A 21,583-nucleotide genomic window follows, 5' to 3' on the forward strand; every position below is an offset into this window, starting at 1 on the left:
TCTTACAGCTAATTGCAGACATTTTAGAAGACCATGGGTCTTTTTCCACATAAAGTCAGCTTGGCAGCAAGATGTATCCCATGAACAAAGTGTGTGACCCTTAATAATAATAATAATGAGCTGCTTCAAATTCATTATGAATACTTAGCAAAAAAAAAAAAAAAAAGTTGGCTTGAAGAGTGGCAGAAGCAGGAGGAGTGCAGCTCAAGGATTGAGTTGGTGTGAGAGTTGGAATGAGCCACAGTTAGTTGGTTTGGGGCTGTAATGAGATCGCAGGTGTCCATGGTGAGCACTGCCAGCTCTCTGTGTCTCTGTGTGAGCTCTTTTTTATGAGCTGAGCTTTTTCTCTTGTCCAAATCCAAATTTTCAGGGGAACATTTTTTGCCTAAAATTCAGTTATCTGTTTTGCCTGGAGGTGGGCTAACTGGGACAGAAATCTCATGGCTTGACGCCACAGGAGCTGAGGCCATGGGACCAGGAGATTGGAAGCTATGGGAGTAACACTGACATGAATAGGAGGCCATGATACCGCAGGCTGCGGAAGCTGAAGGTTGCAGGCTGGAGACCTTGGGACGAGGGTGCACAAGTCTAGAAGCTACTGGGAGTGAGGGACAGAGGTTTTGGAGACTGTTGGAGATGAGGCCATGGAATGGAGGGACGGGGAGGCTATGAAAACCGAGACCACAAGAGTGGAGTCAATGGGACCAGATGCCGTAGAGCTGAAGAATATATGAATTGAACTCATGGGATCTGAGGTCATGGGACTGTGTTAGCTGAGGCTATGTTATAAACCCAGTAATCTGAATTAAAAGTAAACTTTGCTTGGAGGAATGAGAGATGTGATGGGAATTTCTGCCCACTTGGCTTTTGAAGCTGGGACCTTCCTGGATTTCTCCAGCAGAGATGTGGAGCGGCACACCTGAAGAGCTGTTGAAATGCCTGCAGCTCACCCCAACACAACCTCATTTCTCTTCGTCTCTAGTCCTGGCTCAACTTGAGTCTCTGGAAACATAATATTTAGACAAATGTGTGTTGTCCTTTCAGCAGCAGTTTGGCAACCGCTGCTCTTTCATTAATCATCCACACAGTGTGGCAGTGACCTGATTTCTCATAGCCGTGGGGTTGGGTATTATAGGAGGCAGCATTACCCCCAAGGCAAAACTGAATCTGTCAGATCTGCCACAGAGGAGCTGGCTGGCAGCAGGTGCCCTGCTGTGAAAAGGAAGGAGTAGGGAGAAAGGAAATGAAGGGCTTTGTCTTTGGGAGAGGCATGTGGTCACTTGCATGACCAGCTGCTACCTTCTGTAGTTTCCTGAAATTCCTACAAGACCATAGACAGCCTGCCCAAGTTCCCTTCTATCCAAGGATGCATGGCAGCCAGAAATGAGAAGTGTAGCAGGAGAGCTGCCATTCCTGTTTGGATTTCAGGGGCTCCAAGCAGGTTGATTGTGCCAGTCCTCATTCTCTTACGGCCTTCATTCTTCTTGGGGAATGAAGATGCAGAGCTACTGTTCTTACAGCCCTGACCAGCCTCGTGGGGGCAGCTCACGGCCTGCTGAAGGCACTAATTAAGCTCATGTAACTCAGGTACAGGATCAGGGAGTAAATGCTGGACTGCCTCTAATTCAAACATTCCACTTTGGCTGTAGTAAGAAACACAGTGTAAACTTGCGTTGTAAAATCCAGGTAAAAGGCAACAAATGATCATAATAACTCAAGCACAATAACAAAAAAATTGCACTTTATATGCTTGCAATTAAATTGATCATATATGGGGTGAGATCAAAACACTGCTTAATAAATAGTGTCTGTGTCATTCCAGTTTCTTGCTGATAAAACTGTTAGATGAGCAGATCTTGGTAACACAAGAACATATCACGCAATATTCCTTAATGCTGCACTGCCACCCTGCTTTTGGCTGCTCTCAAATTTGTCTATCAATAAGGGCCAGAATATTTTCCATTTCCTCATATGTCTAAAACACTTATCTTGTGATCAAATGCTACTGCTTAGGATAAAAGCACTAAATACATAAACATAATATAAATGCAACAAAGAGAGATTTCACTACAAAAACTCAGGAAGGTCTGATTAATGGAATGACGGTGTTAAGCTTCAGGTACAATACAATATTGAGGGGAAAAAAAAAAGGAAAAATGTATTCTTCAGATGTTTTTTCAATTATTCTGTGTGTCCCCATCTTTCCTGTGCCTACACGTTCATTTACACAGTGATTTTTCAAACGTTAAGCTATCTAGATCAGAAGAAAGCATTTTCGAAATTGATGATGGAGGGACACGGTCATGATAGAAAATATTACCCCCAAAACACTGTGTTTCTAATCAGTGCCTGTTGTGTACAACTTGTAGCTTTGCATTTTGTTAAGACTGCCTTTGGCATTGTGCTTTTTGGAACTGTTGGGTGCATTTTCTTATTGCTGTCGCCGAAGGTGCATTGTTGGCACCATGGGAGAGACAGTCTTGCATTTATTTTATCTTGCATCATCAGTCACACAGAGCGATTACTCCAGCTGTACAAATAATGTAGGAAATGGATTTTTCTTGCTTTGGAATTATGCAAGCCCAGCAAATACTCTCAACAATTGCTCCTTAAGTCAGTGAAATTTAAAGCCATTCAGTTTTCTTGTAAGGAGCTCACGGCCTCTTTGATGATGAGGTTTGTTAAGCCCAAATGTGGAGAACTAATAAAATAATAAAAAGACTCCAGAGGTGTTTATAGATTCCAATTATCTCCTGCTTTCTCTCCCAGGATTGGGCTGGGCAGGATTGTGCTGCCCTCAAGTAGTACTTGAGTCCAGGCTGCATTTTCTGCTGGCTGTCACCGAGGTTTCTTCTTTGTGGCTGAATCGCCTTAGTGCAGGCAGTGTACAGAGGTGCTAAGGGCTCACCCAGACAAAGCAGACATGCTTCACAAAGGCAAAGGAGCAAAAGGAAGCAAAATTGAATCTCTAGCATCCAGCTCCTGGGCAAACAGACAAAACTAATGGATCCACTCTTGCTCCTCCCATCCAATTACTGTGATCCAGTAGAGAGAATATGACAACATCGGTTCACACAAACTCTAATGCTCTTAATCCCTTCCATACACATAAACCTCACATTCACCACCGTTACTTCATTATCGAGCCACCCAGGCAGACGGAGTGTTGGAATGGACCCACCGGCTGCAAAAACCTGCCTCCTTCAGGTTTTAATCAGCTAATGAGGGGTATGCAAATGCCAAGCTTATGGGATTACGGTTTGTCTTACAGCAGTCCTCCCCACCGTGATACAGTGCTAATACAGGTGTTAGTAAACTGGTTATTAGGTGCTGGCTAATGCCGGGCCATTCACGCTGTGATTGCGCTCGCGGCCCTGCCATTTGTAGTGGTGTTTGTGGCCCGTCACAGATCTCCTAGTGCTGCGGTGGGTCTGACATGAACGCCTCGTTCTTTGCTATAAAGTTAATAAATCCTGTTGGTTTGGTATTTAGCCATAGACGGCAGCGCATGACTGAAATGGGGGTTGCTCCTCCGCCCCTACTGCCTGGGAAATTGCTGTGGGAGGGCAAAGGGGGAGTTTAATTAACAGCTGCTTAACATTTATATGGACTGATCGCATACTTTTGAAGGAAGTGCAGAGCACAGCAATATGATTAACATATATTTTCTCTCAGTCACAACTAGCCAACTGTCTTTCGTGAAAGAATGGGCAGCCTCAAAGTGCACAGCAAGAACAAAATCACTAGGGATGTTTCTAGGGATGAGCAATCTGTTCGGGGCTCTGGATGGCTTGGTTCGGAGCAACTCTCTGCTTTTTCATTTTCCTTGTCTTGAAGTTTTTCTTTGAAATGTTCTTTCATTACACAAGGAACTCTACTTCACAGTTCATTTGTTCTCCCCATCAACTGCAGCAAAATTTTCCAGTGTGGGTGCTATATATAAAATGGAGTGACATCGGTAAGGTGGTGACATACCAGAGCATGCCACATGCTCAGGTTCCACAGCAATTTTCAGTATTTGCTCAGAGGACATTGGTGCCATAATACACAAATCCACAGTTGAAATTAAGGTAGGGTTAGCACATAATTTCAAAGGTCTAGTGTTCATAAACAGAGAGAGAAGCATAGCTGTTTCTGTGTACGGGAGACCCAGAATAGTGGAAATCTCCAAGTGAGTCACCTGATGAGTGCCAAAATTAGTTAAAAAGAAGATGTCTGATGAATGATAGCTTTATTTTTTCCAGTCAGCTGATGAAAATGTGTATTTCAAAGTGAATCTTCAAGGCACATTTTAAGATTTTGTCAGAAATCTTACAACAGTACCTCTAATTACTCAGTGCTTCATTTAAATATTACCTAAAACTGTTGAGCTGTCCTAGGAGAAGCGTGATATTCAGGTAGCCTTCATTGAGTGAATGACTGGGAGTTCATCTTCAAAACTACTGAGTTGGAATTATCGTCATCATATGTGGGGAGACTGAGACAAAGATTTAAAAGAAGAGTTAAAAAATGAGTCTGTAAATGTAAATACAAAAAGCCTCTTAGATTTAATGCATACATATCTATTGTTCCTCTGTTTGCTCTGGCTGACCCTACCTAAATGTGTATCTTCAGAGGAAGGCTCTGCATCTGAACTCTTTGTGTCCTTTTAAACATTAAGATATTTGAAAATCAGGCAAGTTTCGACCTGTCCAAAATCTGTACGTTTAGGTCTGTCTCTGGAACCCAAGTCTTTTGGATAAATGGGGCTGGATCATCTGCTTACATGGCACTTCTTGAGGTTTTCTTGTCCTTCTGATAAGTAAACTGGAATGACCAATTGAGAAAAGACTTCCACTGTGTACCTAGTTTGGACCTACTAAAAATCCCAATATCTAGAATTCCTGAATGGTCACAGAACACATGAATCCTCAGAAATATTCAGAAGCCCTTTAGAGCAAGAAGAAAAGATTTTTCTTGCAATTGTTCTGCGAAAGAACAATACCTCTGAATGCTGATTACTGCTTTACTTGAATTTACAAAACGCAATGGAGCTAAACAGTGCAAAAGAAATGGCAGAAAAAAAAGTCTGCTTGTACAGAACAGATCAGAGGCATTGTGGAAACTTCAGGGAAAAATGCCTGTTCTGATGGTACTATGAAATTGGTAGTAGTTGGCATGCGAGGGAGCGAAATAATTCTAATGGTGCAGAAGCACACCATAAAAGTGCAGTGCGTTTCTTTGTTTATTTTAAACACAAGGATGATTACTTCTCACACTACGAGGAGAAATGTACACCCCATCCAAGGAAAAGGTTGCTCCATTTGATTACGAAAATGAACCAATGTGCTGTGCAAAAATGAATGTGTATGTGTCAGAAAGTGCCTGTATTCATAAAAAATGGCATGGGCTATAAGGCTAAATAGATGTAGAGGTATATAGGCGTAGGTCATCTTCTTTAATGAACACGCAGGGATATCTTGCAGTTAGATGAGTTAGCTACAGGTCTCTACTTGGTCATCCTGGAAGTTACACTTCTTTCCAATACAAGTTGGAAGTTAGATGAATCACACATTTGTTTTCAGGGTTCAGTATTTGTTGGTGCATATTCACCGCTGAATCACTTCTACATGCTAAGAGAGTTCTCCACTTGACTGATGACTTTCTAGCTCCGCTAATGTCAGCAGCAAAATTTCCAGCAAGCTTGACAGGAGCAGAATTTCACAGTTTCAACAGAGTTGTTGGAAGCACATTAAACTGAGACCAAAATATATCACAACATTGATGTTGGGTTTTTTTTTTTCTGATACAAATGACCAGAGAAAAGCCTTACCTCTGTATAATGCGCTGAAACTTTGTTCATGTAGGTCTTGCTGCTCCTTTCAGAACCTTTGCTACCACAGCCTACATGCAAGGTAATGGATAAGTCTGACTGTTTTTCTGATTAAAAGGAAGTTTCACATAGCGTGGAGATATAATTGCTTGGGTTTTTTAATGCAAGTTTTATCATCTGCCTGTAGCTTTTATGTTTGGTACATTTGCTCTAGACGTTTGTTTTGTATTATGTTAAAATGTAATTGCATCTATCCACGTTATTTGGGCTCCTTTTCAGTGCATGCCTGAAGCAGGACTATCCTGACTCTTCACCTTTCCCAGTGAAATATTCTGGCCGCTTGGGATAACTCTATTATCTGAAAGATCTGTTGTCATAGAGAGTTTGCCCTTTGTCCCAGAGAAAGTAAATATGGCTTCTTTCTTAGGCATTTCTGAATCCTAATTTTTTTTGGTTACTTTTTATTTTTTGAAGAAATTATCAGTTGTCTCACTGCTAAATGAGAAAACAAAATAGAAAACAAACGCACTGTGAGAAGTTGTTTAAAGAATTGTTAGTAAATGCAAAAAGATGTGAGAAAGTCATATGCAAAAGTTACCTTCAGAAAATCCTGAAGTCAAATAGGAGTAATGCTGCTTCTTGTGTAACTTTACAATGAGAATTTTAAGCGGATTCCTCCTGCATGGTGGTACATAGGGTTAAAGGTTAACAACTGACCAATTCCTTGGACAAGGTGTTATTCAAAATCAGGTACTTAAGACATTTGCTGGAGGACTTAGCCATTATAGTTGTTTGGAATCAGTGCATTTTCCAGCAGGGAAAGTATTTAGGGAAACAAAAAAGAATGTGGAGATGTGGAATGCCAGAAAGCCTGTCAACACATAAACTGAAAACCACCATTAGGAGATGAGTTTTCTTTACAAAAATCTGACAGTATCCAAATAGGTTGTGTGGAAATCATGGTTGCTAGAAGAGATGAGAGCTTTCTCTGCAAATAGTTCAGCTTGGCTCCATTTGAACTTTGTTTTCAATGTACACACCAGCTCTCTCTTCCCATGTTGCATTCCTTTGATGTAATTATGCTTGTTGGAATCTGTCAGGTTGTTTTTTTAGTGCTTATAAAATAAGTGGTAATTTTACAATCAGATCTGGCTCAAAGGAAAAAAACTTGTTGGAGGCTTCTGATTTTGCATTATTTGAAGAAGTGTCTCATCCAGCATTGGAGATTATTTGAAAGAACGCTGAAATAACAGAAATTGTCAGGATTATGTTGTCCTGTTTTGAAGAAGAGCTTATAAATTGGATGGTCAGAAAATAGTCACATTCTTTAGTCAGTGAGTTCTGCTGTTGGATCTCCTTTGTGGTGTGAGCTGCGGCTTTTCTCTTTTGTTCTTGTTTGTGCTTCTGGATCTTCTGGGTCTTGAAGTGGTTGGGCAATGCAGACAGCATGGCTAGCTCCTCTGCTGGATAGGAAAACATGAACAACGATCCTGGGCAGGATTCAGAGCCAAAAAAATGGACACTAAAAACAGCTTTAAAGAGGTAATAAAATTCTCAGGACTAAGCCATTGTGTAAGAAAATGAAAAGTAAGTAATAATACCTATTGTTCTTATTTGAGTGAGATTCAGGTAAGACTTGGTTCAGTAGAAGTCTCGAGAGCTTTAGTCTGTGGAGTTGGAACTACATGATCTGCGAGGTCCCTTCCAACCAGAGCAATTCTGTGTCTGTGAATATCATCCAAGATATCACAGATATCTTAGATCACTCCTGGCAGCCATATGTTAATCTTTCACAAGTAACAAGAGGAAAAACTGCATGGTACACCAGCTTTGTCCAGAGCTGTTGTATACTAACCTCAGTAGGATCTGTCTCCCAGCATACAGCACAAGGCATGGCCTTCTCTTACTCTGTTTTATTTAAATAAGAAGCAATAAGCCCTACATCCACTTGCAGGAATGATTTTAAGCATTTAAAATCATTTGAGCACACAGCTGTGAAGATAACACATCCAGCCCAAACTTCTGCACAGTGGAGATGGGCAACTCCAGCCGACATCCAGATCCTTCTGTATTTTCTCCTAAACTCCCACTGGCATTTTAAGTGCTTAGCTACCTTGAAAATTCGCAGAGGAGAGCAGATCCTCCTGATACTATGCCTGTGGTCATGCTCATTGATTTCAGAAGACTGGCTGCATGAGTGCGTTGGCTGTGTCTTTGGTTCAGGTAGAGCCAAAGGCTGGAATGGCTGGGCTGGTTGTCACCTGCAGCTGAAGCACACCATGCACATTTTTCTTTGCCCAGAAAATGAAAGGAAGGATTTGTGCTTGTAATCATTATCAACACTATAACAAAATGTTTCCCCGAGGATGCCCTTGTGAGAAAGTGGCTGTGGTTGGGTCTTGATTTGGCAGTGTGTTAAGAGCACTTCACCATTTAGGTCTTGCAGGTATTTTGCCTGCCTTCTCTATTGTTCTTCCACGTTGTTAAAGGTATTTAAATAAGTTGGTGATTTTTTTTTTCCTCTTACAGCTCCCCTGCTTCCTGCCAGAGCTGCTAAAATTATGTATTCTTTACTGCTCACTAAGAAGATTACTGAGCCAGCTGACCCAAACAGCAGCACCAATTAGACATCATTCAAAATTAATAACCACTATGATGATAACAAATAAAAAGATTGATTCTTCTGATGCGAGAATCATTTTAATTAATTTAATCCATGTTGAAAGATCAGCTGTGCCCAATCCAGCTCACCAGTGGGGCCCATTTGTCCCTGTTTGTCCCCGTCACCTAAAGCCAGTGAATATGATCAGTAGCCAGCACTTAGGGAACAATAAGAAGCAGATTGTACTGTCAGGCTTCATTAAAGATCATCATTAGTATTCCAATTTGGAAACAGTCAATCTATCCCAACCTTTTACCAATTCTTTTCGGACGCTTTTGTGAAGTTTGGTTCAGCTGCTAAACGTAGAAACACTGCGCAAGGCTCTTTTTAAAGAGCAGGCTGGTGCTGGCTGACGCCTGTCAGGCTGAAGCTTAAGGACAAAGCTCCGGGGAAACATGCGTTACGCAACCGCACTCTAAATGATATCATGTGCAGCTGCTTATGATTTGAGCATTTATGGGCAATGAAACTTTCTTAAAGTGCAGCTTAACAATGATGAATGGAAATGAAATTGATATGGCACTTGCTTTCATCCCCTGGCTGGAGCTGCGGGTCGCGGGGCTGTGTTTGCAGAGATAGTGCTGGCTGCACCCACTGCTCTCCCGAGCGGGCTGCAGAGGGCTTTCTGAGCACGTTGATGAGAGAGGGGGAACGCTGGAGTTGTTTGCAGTTCAATTTATCTTTTCTGCTAAGGTCAGATTGCTTTGTTTGTTTGCTCTTGATTCTGATGACTGGAAATAGTTATGGACAAATGGATTATAGGATTTCAGGGTATGTTTCTGTATGGCCATCCCTTTATCTTGACCATATCTTCTGGCTGAGCTGGTTGTGTATCTTGGATCTTAGTTTTCAAAACAGTTTGCCTGCCAGGCAGTGATCTCATTACTTCCATATTCTTGACATTTATTGTTTGCAAACTGTCCCAGTTGTCTGTGCAGTCTCCTAAAGGTGATGGGAGAGCACGGCTGCTTCAGGAATATTCTTCTTGAAACACCAAAAGGAAATAACAATTCTGTCATTTTGAATAACCCCTTACATAAATGCTTTTAAAATAGAGCCTCTGTGGTTTTTTTCTTCTGACACATTCCTGTGGATCAGGAAGCATTTCACCATGATTATGAATGAAAGCAGAATTAGTCCAGTGAAGTAGGGAAGGAATGGAAGCTTAGTTGTCACACGAACTTGATCACAATTCTTTTGCAAACTTTTGCTTACGGTCTGCGAAGAAAAGCTGAGAGCTGTCGCCTGTTTTCTGTGAGAGTCGTGAAAATGCAATTTGCTGATAAAATATCATACAGAGCAAACTGAATTTCAAACTGAGTTTCAAACTGAATTTGCTGTGCACTTTTTGCTCTGGGTATGTGTATCGTGTTGTTTGAATTCACACTAACAAGATGGCTTTCGTCAAAATTCAAAGAGATTGTAGAGTTTACATGTTAATACTTATTAATTGCAAAGGTGTTGGCTATGTGACTATTTGCTACAGTACATTAATTAGCAGCACAGACTGAGTGACAAATAGCCTTTGTAGTGGCGTGAATGCAGATTAAAGACTTCTAGCATTCTAGCACTCAGGAATAACAATCTTTCAAACTACTACAACTCCTTTCTTTTTATAACTTAGGTATAATTTTTCACTGTCTACTCTGCTTATTTTGTTAGATTTGCACATTACAAACCTGTTACAAATGAGGAAGTTGAGAGATACAAATTTTGTACACCAGTGCAGCTGAGTTCCACAGCATCAACTCCATAAATGATTCCTAGCTGTTTCTTAAAATTGTTCTTTTTGAACTGCATCTTCTCAGTTTCAAATTTTCTTGTTTTTTTTTTGTTTGTTTGTTTTGTTTTGTTTTGTTTTTTGGTGGTTTCTTTTTTTTTCTTTTTTTCTTTTTCTTTTTTTTTTTTTTTACTACTTGACTTTTACTTTTTTTTCTTTCCCTTTTTCTTTTTCTTTTTTTTTCTTTTTCTCCTTTTTTCACTGGTAATTATACCTGCAGAAGAAGAAGATAGGTGCACTGTGGTATTATCTTTATATTTTCAAGTAGATTTAATTTCTGGATTGGGACTTTATAAGAAAGTGTCCCCAGTGAAAATTTCCTACCAAGGCACCTCATCAGAGTGCTGTGCCTGCCTGGAATCCACCAGAAGCTGGGCTCTGATTCTGGTCCCAGGTTCAGGTCTCATCCACTCTAAGATGCTGCCTTTAAGAGAGGCTCCTGTGCCTTACCCTAGTGCTGTGCCTTCCATTCTTGTTTCTTTTTCCTGGTTTGGATAACTACCCGGAAAGGTACTCCATTTATTTTAAATGGAGATTTAAAATTAAAAAATGATAATGTTGCTTTGGGCTGGAGACGAATCAAGTAGCCATGTGGTTGTGTGATTTCTTTATAGCCCTTCAATCTAACTACTAAGTAAGCTGAAATTAGAAATACATATAAGGTAAATGCAGAAACATATATTAAGATACAATGTAGCTTATGTAAATATTAGTTCCTAAAACAACAATTAAAAATAATGACTGCAAATATCCCTAATCATTTCTAAAATCTCTCTCCCTCTTCTGCGTATATACAATGTCAAGGGACGTAATACCCACCAAGAGGGTGAAAGCACAGAAGCATCACAAATGGACAAACTCTATAATGTAGTGAAAGCTTCATCCCAAGAACTATTTCAGCACAAACCCTTCTGCACTGATGTGGCTCCAGAGAGGCGGGAGCCCTGTGCAGAGCGCAGCATGCTGTGTGCTGTGCTGTTGGTAACACACCGCACATCGCATGGATCCTGAGGCCCCCAAGTGTTTCCCAGCACTGAGGGATGTGCCAGGACCCAGGCCAGAAACAGAGTTTTCAAACCCACCACATTCTTCAGGTTCTGCAGTCCATCAGCGGGGTCTCCCACAGAGCCTGGTTAAAGTCAATATCCTGTGAACAACAGACTTTTGTTAGCAGTAAGTGGTTTACTTTGCTGCAGTGTTCTTGGGAAAAAATGTGCTTACCATTGAATTTTTTGCACCAAGTGAGGCAATCCTTATTGCCCCAAACTACCAGTTACTTCAATGACTGTTTTGTTTGGGTAGTATTTTTACTTTGCAAAATGTTTTTTCACTGAAGTGTTTCATTGGAAGGAACACCTTAAAATAAATGTGGATAAACTAAAATAAATGTGACAGAAGACAGTTAAATATATTTTACAGAGGAAATTTGAACTCTCCAGCTGGCCCATCAGAGCAGAGCAGAACAAATCTGCCCAAAGCACTAATAAGAAAAAGCAAGCACTTTTTTTTTCAAATGTTCATCTCTACTTATTCCACACTTTAAAGCCATATGGACTGACAGTTCTTGATCTGCTTCTCTTTTTAGGCATAATTGGTATCCTATGCATCCAACTGCTTGTTTTATGTTTTTGTTGCCCCCTTTTTTTCCATGCTGTTTTAATTAAAAATATGTCTTCAAAAAGAAGTTTTGTTACATATATACAATAACTTTATTATCTATGTTATATGTGGCCCAACACAATTCCTCCTACTCAGCATGGCAAGCCGAAAGGTCAGACACCCATGGCTTACGTATTGCAGTAATGGCTTTTTGACAGGTAATGGAATCTTTCATTTTCTTGTTCAAGATGACATCAAATTGTGAGAAGAATTTTTAGTCTTTGTTTCCAGAAAGCACTTAATTCTACTGGCAGTGAATTACTATTCCAAAAATATTTTTAAAAAGTCATAAAAAGTCAGCACGCTGGCATCCTTTGGCCCTGCCTTTTTATCTCATTCTTAAGATACGCTCTGCCTATCACAAGTTATCCAGTAGTACTTTAGATGTTGAAAAAGACTGATGTGAGAATAGGAACTGATGGATTTCCCTGTCACCTCACCAGGCTGCGGTTCCAAGGCCCCTGCAGTGCCCCTGTTGCTGCAGTCCAAGAGAAGCCTGAAGAGCTTCATCCTGCAGAGCTGCTACCAGGGACCACTGAGAGATCGATTTCAGACACGCTTGGTTTGCTTTGGGGCCCTGAGCACTTGTGATGTAGCACTGCAGAGCAATTGTGTGGGATCAGCACTTTCCAGGACTTGGCTACCAGAGAGACCAATAGAGCCACTTCATTACGCTTAGGAAAAAGAGGCTGCCCTTGTCTTTTTTCTTCCATTCATTCTTCCTTCTTCTATATTTTTCCCCCTTTGGCATTATAGATATTTGCTGCAAATGAGGAAGACATCTCTGATTTAAAGGGTGTAACTACGGCTGTGTGCAGCAAGGAGGGAAATGGTAGGAACTAGAAGCTTGCTCTCCCTTGCGCAGATCATCTGGCTTTTGGATCCAAATTAGAGCTGCACTGCCCCCCGGTGTTCTCCAGTGATGAAGGCTGCGTGTGGGAATGAGAAGGATTTGCCCAAGAAGTGCTTTCAGAGTGAAGGAAGTGACTAGTTTCACACAAGGTACACTAGCAATAAGTACGCAGGGCTTCCTGTGCCTGGCTGCTGAGGAGGAGCGATATATAGTGGGCATGGTGGTGGTAGGATGATGGTTGGATGTGGTGATCTTAGAGGTCTTTTCCAACCGCAATGATTCTGTGATTCTATATGACCAAACCCGTTTAATCTGCTTTGGGCATACCATGCTTAGAGTCAAATCTGAGTGGAGTGCTAGCTCCAAGTCTCATTTTCCAATTTTGAATTCACTGCATAAACAGTCTGAAAGTTTTTCAACATGCTCTGCTTTCATGGGCAGCAAATTCAGGTGCTATAGTGAAGTCACTGTGTAGACTGCAGGTATATAGGCAACTCTGTACAGTTGAACAGGTTCAGAGATTTCCAACCCTGGCCATTCTGTGATGCTGTGATTCTGTGAAAAGCAGCTAAAACCTTTGTGACACAGAATGTCGAACACAAAGGCAGGTGCCCACACAGCATCTATGCCACCTTCACCAGACCTGACAAACTACAGGGTTTGGCTAAAGCTGTAGCATTCACAGAATCAGGTGTGATTGCATTAAGTGGCCCCGAGGCTAATTGCTTGGGGCAGAGCTGCACGAGGCTGTGAAATGCTGGTGGCAGAGTGAGTCGCTGGGCTTTGGCACCTGGGCCTGCCCTGCCCTCTGCTCTGTATGTGCACTGCAGTTCCAGCTGCCCGCTGGGCGAGGAGTCAAACAGCTTCTGAGACAGAAAGGGAAAATCTATGCCATACACAGAAAATTGTTGCTTGTTATCTAGTGCCCTCTGCTGCTATACACAAAATCAGGGGTTCACTGGAGGGTCACACCCATTCTCCTTTAAGCAGCTCAATCTGCATGTTGAGCAGGGCGCTCCTCCCTCCTCCGGTATATTTTGGTAACGTCTCCTCCACATGAGAAGGGTTTCCTAGAAGGCAAGCACAGGGGTTTGTATGCAGCAAAACAGAAATAAGTAAGCCATGAAAGCAGGAAACAGGAGATTGAACACATAACTTTAGGAAGGAGCAAACAGGCTGCTGGGGTGAGGGGTGTAGAACTGGGATAAAACACCCTAGTATCAGTAGCTAAGTAGCACTGCAGTTTACTGTAGTTTACTGTAATGGTTACATAAAGTGGCAATCCTCATTCTGCTGTTTTTCAAAGACAGTCTTTTGTGCTTTTGCAATCACAGATTTTTCTCTAGGGGGGAAAAGTGAAAATAACACAAATAGAATTTTTTATTGATATATATCAAAGCATGGAAAGCTGAAGGGCAAAACAAGCTGTTACTTTTAAAACTGCTGAGACTCAGTTTTAGTTTTATCGAATTACTGTCCACCCAGATGAATCTGCTTGGGAATTGCATTCACTGCTGGCTCAGTGTAATTCTGTCCTGGCTCGGGGTCCGGATTTGATCTTCAGCTTCTCTGAGTGTCACATTGTTCAGTTTTGGGCTCTTAGAATTCAGCAGGCAGAACTTAGGCACACAAATCATGTGGCCATTAAACAAACTGGGTAGTGTTTAAGTGATTAGGTAACAAAAATATCTGGTCAATCAGTAGGAAAACTACATAGCTGCAGTATCCTCTGTGCTCTGAATATTGCCAAACGAAGCAGGGGGCTGGACAGCCTGAGCAAAGCAGGAAGACTCCTTCCTGCCTGTGTAACTTGGACAACAGCTGCTCAGCATCTGCCTTGGCTTCCAGATGTGTGACTTGGCTACTAGTCAGATTTCCAGTAAACAAGAAGGATGACCTGAATTTGTACTGCATCAATGAACACCAGTGGTTGGTTTGTGGAGGCAGGTGGCTCCTAGCAGGAAGTGGTGAAACAACAGGGGAATTGCTCTAAGTAGTGGCAATCTGTATCAATCCACAGGGATTATTCCTCTGGAGTAACAGTGTTCTCAGCCTGCCACCAGAAAACATTATGTATACATCAGTAATTTGTTAGGGGCAGATCAATACACAGAAGTGAGATGTGTGAGGTCTTATAGCTGTGCCACACTAAGTTATCCACCAGCTAAGATTCAGTCTGGTTCCCTGGGTTCACCATCTGCACCACATTTGTGGTCTGAAGCTGTCTGAAGAAGCTGCTGTTGCTTCAGAGCCTAATTTCTGCTGCTGGAATGTATTTGCTGTGCACCTGGACTGGAGACCTCTCATTTAGCTTCATTCAGTCTGCTGATCTAAACAACAGAGTTAAGTGGGGATCATGGGAAATTCACTTCAGAACCACGATGCTGTTTTCCAGTGTTATGGAATGGAACAAAATGCTTTGGTAGATGGCAGCTACTACCATCTTGACATAAAGTCATGGCTGTAAGCCAGCACTTAGGTTAAAAACAACTGTATTTGCAGGTCTGCTACTTCTGTTTTCACCAATAAATTTGTACATTTATTTTCTTTTTTTTTCCCATAGAAAACGTTGCCTTAAAAAAAAACAGTAAAGATCTTTTAGGTTGTGTATTTTGATCAATAATTGAACAACAAACTGTCCCTCTGTGTTAGTCCTTGTTGTTTGTTCTTAAGAATACAAAACTGGAAAAAACTTCTCCAAGACTGTAGGCCTATTTTTACTCCTGGCAAACAAAAGAGGGTTATTTATGTCAGTAGCCAAAAGACAGTGGGGAAAAAAAAACACCCAACACCTCTATTTTATTTGTCCTGTCAAAAACTTGCATGCCTTGGTCAAAATATCTGAGATTTAAAATGTTATCCTTTTTGAAAGTAGGTAAGTGTATTTTCTGATAGTATGTTCCAATCTTCTGATGTTCTTTTTTTTTTTTTTTTTTTTTTTTTTTTTGACAGGATAGATATTTGTCCAAATGAAAATATATTAGAAAAAGAGTTTGAGGTAATCCCAAGAGAGACCTGAGTATATGTGAAAGCCATTTAAAACAGACTATACAGTCCTCTTTGGAGCTATGTTAATGTTATTCTCTGAGCAACTGCATTCACATTAATTGTGCCTAGGTATGGAGGAGCACAAAAGTGCTCTACCAAAAGGTAGTTACTAATTTGAAACATTGCCTCTAAAGCATTACTTTTATAATCCATTTCAGAACTGGTACTTTGTTACATGGCTGACGAAGTGGAAAAACTGTTTTGTTTCAGCCCAGAGGAATTTATCAGCCAAAACAACTTTTCATTTCCTAGTTAACACAAGATTTAGGTATGTTAAAGCCTTGCACAGAGGGCATAAAACATATGCTTAGTCCATTTTGGTTTTTTAGTTGAATCATAGCTGAATCTTTCAGGTCCAGGAAGAAGACGACTAACCTTTGAATGGTTTTCTTGCATCGAAGAGTAAAATCTGCCTATTCCAAGATTTATTTTGGGCAAAGTATGCACAGTCATTCATAGAATTGTAGAATCAGGCTGGCTCAGTTTGGAAGTGACCTTAAAGACGCCCAGGTGCAACCCTTGCTATGGGCTGGTGGCCCCCAGCAGATCAGGCTGTCCAGGGCCCCGTCCAGCCTGACCTTGGGCATCTCCAGGGATGGGGCATCCACAGTCTGAGCAGCCTGTTTCAGTGCCCAACCACACTCTCAGGAAAGAATTTCCACCTAATATCTAAGCTAAATTTTTCCTGTTTTAGTTTAAAACCATTTCCCTTGTCCTATTATTATCAGACCGTGTAAAAAGTCAGTCTCCCTCCTTCTTTTGAGCTCTCTTTAAGTACTGGAAGATTGCGATGGGATCTCCTCCAGAGCCTTCTCTTCTCCAGGCTCCAGCTTCCTCAGCATTTTTCATAGGGCAGGTGCTCCAGCTCCCTGAGTATCCTTGCAGCCTTCCTCTGGACCCATTGAGGTATCATTGCTGAGGTGTTAGCTTGCAATAGTTCCTCTTTTCCAGTTGTCATAGGGAGCATGTCCTACAGAAAAAAACAGAAATGTGCAAAGGACAAGCCAAAGGTGCCAAACAAGGACAAGCAAAAGTCCCCATGCCTCAAAACTCAGGATCTACTTCCAGGAGCTACAATATGTGTGTGCCTCCCAGCAGAGCCCATCTGCCATGGCCTGGTGATCTGCACCATGGCCAGTGGGCCATCATTATGTTACCAGCTGTCATGATCAGCATTTCTGGGGTGAAGTAAAACAAGCAAGGATGGGTACGGCCAAGAGGAAATGTGTTTGTGATGCTGCTCCCCTTGTGCCTCACAGAAGACACATCCATGGCCCAGAATGCAAAGAAAGGATTGTCAGAGTGAATCAGGCCTGCCCAAGCGTTCTGTCTGACTTGGACGTGAACAGTGCATCATTCAGCGGTGCAGCGTTCAGCTTTGTTACCATTTTATATATTGTAAATAAAAAAAGCTTAGTTCCCTCTCTCACTTCTTATTCCATCAGCCCACAGACTAAGCAAGAATTTACTATATTGCTGTGAAAGCAAGAGGAAGGCTCAGAAGCTTTCTTATTCTTAAGTTGCAAACAAATGGCCAGAAAGTGGAGGAGCAGGGAAATCTGTTGATTAACACCACAAGGTGTAGGTTTGATCAAATTTAAACTGAAAATCTTTGACAAAACTTTGTAAATGTTCAGTTAAAGGCAACATTAAAACAACAAGCTTTTTTTTTTTTTTTTTTTTTTTTTTTTTTTTTGTGGCTTTGCTTACCAGCTACAATGTCCCGTATCAGTGCAGGAGGGTCAGGAGAGGAGAAAATCCATCTGAAATTTAGCAGCTTTAAAAAAAACCGCAACAAAACAAAACAAAAAAAACCCCACCAAACGTTTATAATCAGCTTGGGAGCTCAGTGGATTTGTGAAATCGTTTGGGATTAACAGGCTATTGATTGCTAATAAAACAATATTTAGCTTTGTTTGATGAACGGCAATGGAAAAAGGTGTGGGCACCTTGTCAAACAAGAGCCATTGAGGACGGATGATGGGTTAAGTGTGGGGGTCTGAGTGGCAGCGTGGGTGCCCGTTCTTCAAGGAGAACTTGTCAGTTGTTAGTGAGGCTGGTGAAAGGAAGGACGCCAGCGCCTGATGGCTGGGGCAGTATTGATGCAAGTTAGCTGACTAATCAGATTGAAAAAGTCCCATGGTATTTATGTCACTTTAATTTTCATCAAACAATTGGAGACGACAGCACTCTATTAAGGAGAGGTTGATCCAGAACTAAAGCTAAATAAATTGGGGTCTCAGTTTAATCAAATTATCCCTCTACTGGCCTTGGATTAGCCGAGGGAGACAGCGTCAGTCTAGGCACTTCTGATTGGCTGGTTTATTTTTTTTTTTAAATAAGCTGATGCAAAGAATGGGAGGTTTAACACACATAGCTACTACTTACAAAACTTCAAACAAGCACCTTTTTTAAAAAAGTGGAATTTAATAGTTATCAGAAGAACTTGCTGTTTTACTGAAGGATATTTCCATTTTCTTTAGTTTTGTTCAGTGAAATGAACTGAGAATGAGGCAAAAATCTGCCAAGAGACAAGCTAAAACTTGGAAAAAGCTGGCACAAAACCCAAAATACTAGATTGATGCTGCTTAGTATATTTGATTAGCAGCAGATACCTCAGTTTCCTCGATTTATTTTTATTTTTTAGATCCTTTGATAGCACCTTTACATTGTGCTACCATTTACTTACACTATTTGTGCAGGTTTAAGTAAGTCTTCTGCCTTTCTTCAGAGAAGCCTTTAGGGTAGCTAGATTGCCTGAGAGAATGCTTTTCCCAAACTTTTTGGTATCCCGCAAAGTGTTTTCAAAATTTTTCAAGGAGAGAAACCTTGAACTCCTACAATGCTCCCCATTGCTGTGTTGTCAAAACAAAAATGACATTTTTCCAGAGATGGAAACACAGGTAAAACAGCACATTTCTTCTGCAAATAACTAAATGAATTGAGCCCAGTGAGCTATGAAACCTGTTTATTAAAAATGCAGTGCAATCTATACTCTCTTGCATCTTTGTTGAAAAAGCAAAAATGGTTTGGTAGATCTAATCCTATGCTTGATTCTACTTTCTAATTTTTTTTCTCTTTCTCTGACACACTTAAGCTTCTCCTGATCATCAGGATCGCTCCCCGTACTGCTGGGGTAGCCACACATTAGGGAGAGGGGAGCTGGAGAAAGAAATAATTGTGTTTTTGTTGCATCCACCGTAACAGAGAGAATGGTCTGAGCTGTAAGCTAACACATGTTCAGGGCAAATCACTTACGCTGCATACGTAGAAGACATGAGAAATACAACTGCATTACATTGCTCTCTACTACTTACTCTGTAACCTACAAAATTTCATATTCTTCCTCTACTTGCCTCTCAAGTGAGCTTTTACCAATAGCAAGCTGTGAAAATCTAGGCACTAAGTTCACTAAGCTCTAGGTTCTCTTAATATCAGTGCCCTTTTAATTTCTTATTTCCATTTTTTAAGTTCCTTTTTCAGCACTGTAGGTTTGCCCCTAAATGCAGCAGCTCTGTAGCAGAGGAGCACTGCCCTTTGCCACTTCCACAAGCACAGTCTGCCAAGTTAGCAAGATGTGTCAGTGCACCAAGTTCTCACAGGAACGGATGCTGGAGATGCAGGGCTCCTTGCCTGGGAGCAAACAAGTGTGTTGGATCGTCTCACCTAACTGTGCCTTGAGACAAGATTCAAATGTAAGGATAAAAGCTGTCACCTGAATTGCAAAGGGACTGTATGATGGATAGGAAGAGATGCCCTGTATTGCCTTTGATTTTCTGACAGGTTGAGAAATGCTGCTTGACTGTAAAAGAAGAGAAAATGGAGAAAGAAAGGGGAGTGGTTGATGAAAATTATCTGTGCAACATACTGAGTCCCACATTTGGTAACATAACCCAGCCATAATTCCAGGGTGAGCATGAAAAGAAAGCCAGCAGCCACCTGCCCAGAGGAAAAACTGGTAACATTGGTGTTTTTTGTATCCCACGCTTTCTTTTGGCAGCCCCTTTCCAGCCCCACTCCAGCTGCATATACAGGCTTGCTTTCTCTGTCAAAGGCAATCCTATTCCCACCCTATGATCAGCGTGAGCCCTACACAGAGTCCTCTGGGATGTCTGCCCAGATCAAAAATGCCTCACAGTCCCGTTATCTCAGTATGGAATTAAGGGAAATATAGCCATCATTATGAAATTTCTAAAGACTAGTTGAGTATGTAAATCCAGATTGTGATCCCACTTTCAAAACTACTGGCTTTCCCTGAAGATAAAGAGTTTTATTATTATTACAATTCACTGTATCACATCTTGTTTCCCACTGTATGCTAACTGGCACTAAAATTTTCTGTTTTATGCTTCAACTGAATCTTTCTTTGCTTTTAATTAACACAGTCTAAACTCACCCTTCAGCTGAGAGGTAATAAAGGTGTAAGATTGTCACCGACATTAATGATGCTTTACTTGCAGCGATGCCCCTGTGGTTTTTGCATGAGGTTTTTGGGCCTCTTTCTGTTGCACTGACTGCCACTGTTGCATCTGTGCTTTACATTGCTGTGTGACGTTGGGCAGTGACAACGTTGTATGAACCTCCTTGTTGCTAGACATCATAAAGTCTAGAAAAACCTCATAAGGTATTGGGAAAAAAAAAAAAAAAGCCTCATAAAGTATTGGAAAAGCCAGATCTGCTTATAGATCAAAGACTGCTTGCTCCAGAGAGTTTGCATCGTTAATAAAAAGTCCAACAAACTGGGAGGGGAGGACTGGATATAAAATAGTAATTGTCATCATACATGTGATTTTGGGAGTATCTTTCCTAGCACATACATGTAGCGGGATGGGTTTAGTACTAAAGGAATGTGGGATAACTTTTCAGATGTTTGGGCCTTTCCACATAAGCACTGCTTCTGAGCCATTGTTTGCAGTCTTGATCTTCATGGTTCTGTGTAACTGTCTGTTCTGCTGGAGACCTTGAGTGGTTAAAACTGAAGAACGTCACTGCTATGTAAATTTAGACCTATACAACTGATTAGGAAGCAATTGGGTTTACTATCTATCTATTATTATTTTTTTTTTTTTACATTTTCTCTCTATTTTTCTCCAGTGTACATTACACAAGGTAAAGTGATAGCAGCCTAGTAATAGTTTGCTCAAAAATGTTTCACTCGCTTTCCAAGCAGTTTCCATTAACACACTTTCTGTGCTTTTGAATAATGGCAAGCATGATGGTGACGGGTAGAGAATAAATGTACGTGGCCTACAAGCAATATGATGACACTGCATTTGGTGTGTGAACACCCTTGGGTGGCCTCCCCAGTGTTGTCTTTCTAGAGCTGAAAAAAAGTTTGAAATGCAGTCCAAAAAAATCGTAAATATTTGAAGTTTCTTCCCCTTGGCCCGGATTATGGAATAGTAATTACATTGTAAATCTTCCTGTACCATGCAAATCCCTTTATAAGGATTAGGAGATGGTAACAAAGATGATCATATTCCAAGAGGTTCTGGTGTAAGCTGTGTGCTTTGGATGCAGGACTTCATACAGTCTTCACCCAATGAGTTACAGACATTGTTCTGGATGAACAGGTGCTTTACATTTATTGAGAATCTTACTCCAAGCAATTAAAGGAAATAATAATAAAAAAAGATTCAGTTCCAAGGCTTGGCGGCACATTCAGTCTGTTGCTCTCTGAGTAGGCTCAACAATAGCTGAGGGTGTGCAATGGAGCAAAGACTATGCAATCAGTGACCCCTTGCCCCTTCAGTGGGGGAGAATTTCAGG

Source organism: Lagopus leucura, unplaced genomic scaffold (genome assembly GCF_019238085.1).
Source record: "Lagopus leucura isolate 7727_CA_CO unplaced genomic scaffold, USGS_WTPT01 Super-Scaffold_100035, whole genome shotgun sequence".
NCBI classification, from domain to species: Eukaryota; Metazoa; Chordata; class Aves; order Galliformes; family Phasianidae; genus Lagopus; species Lagopus leucura.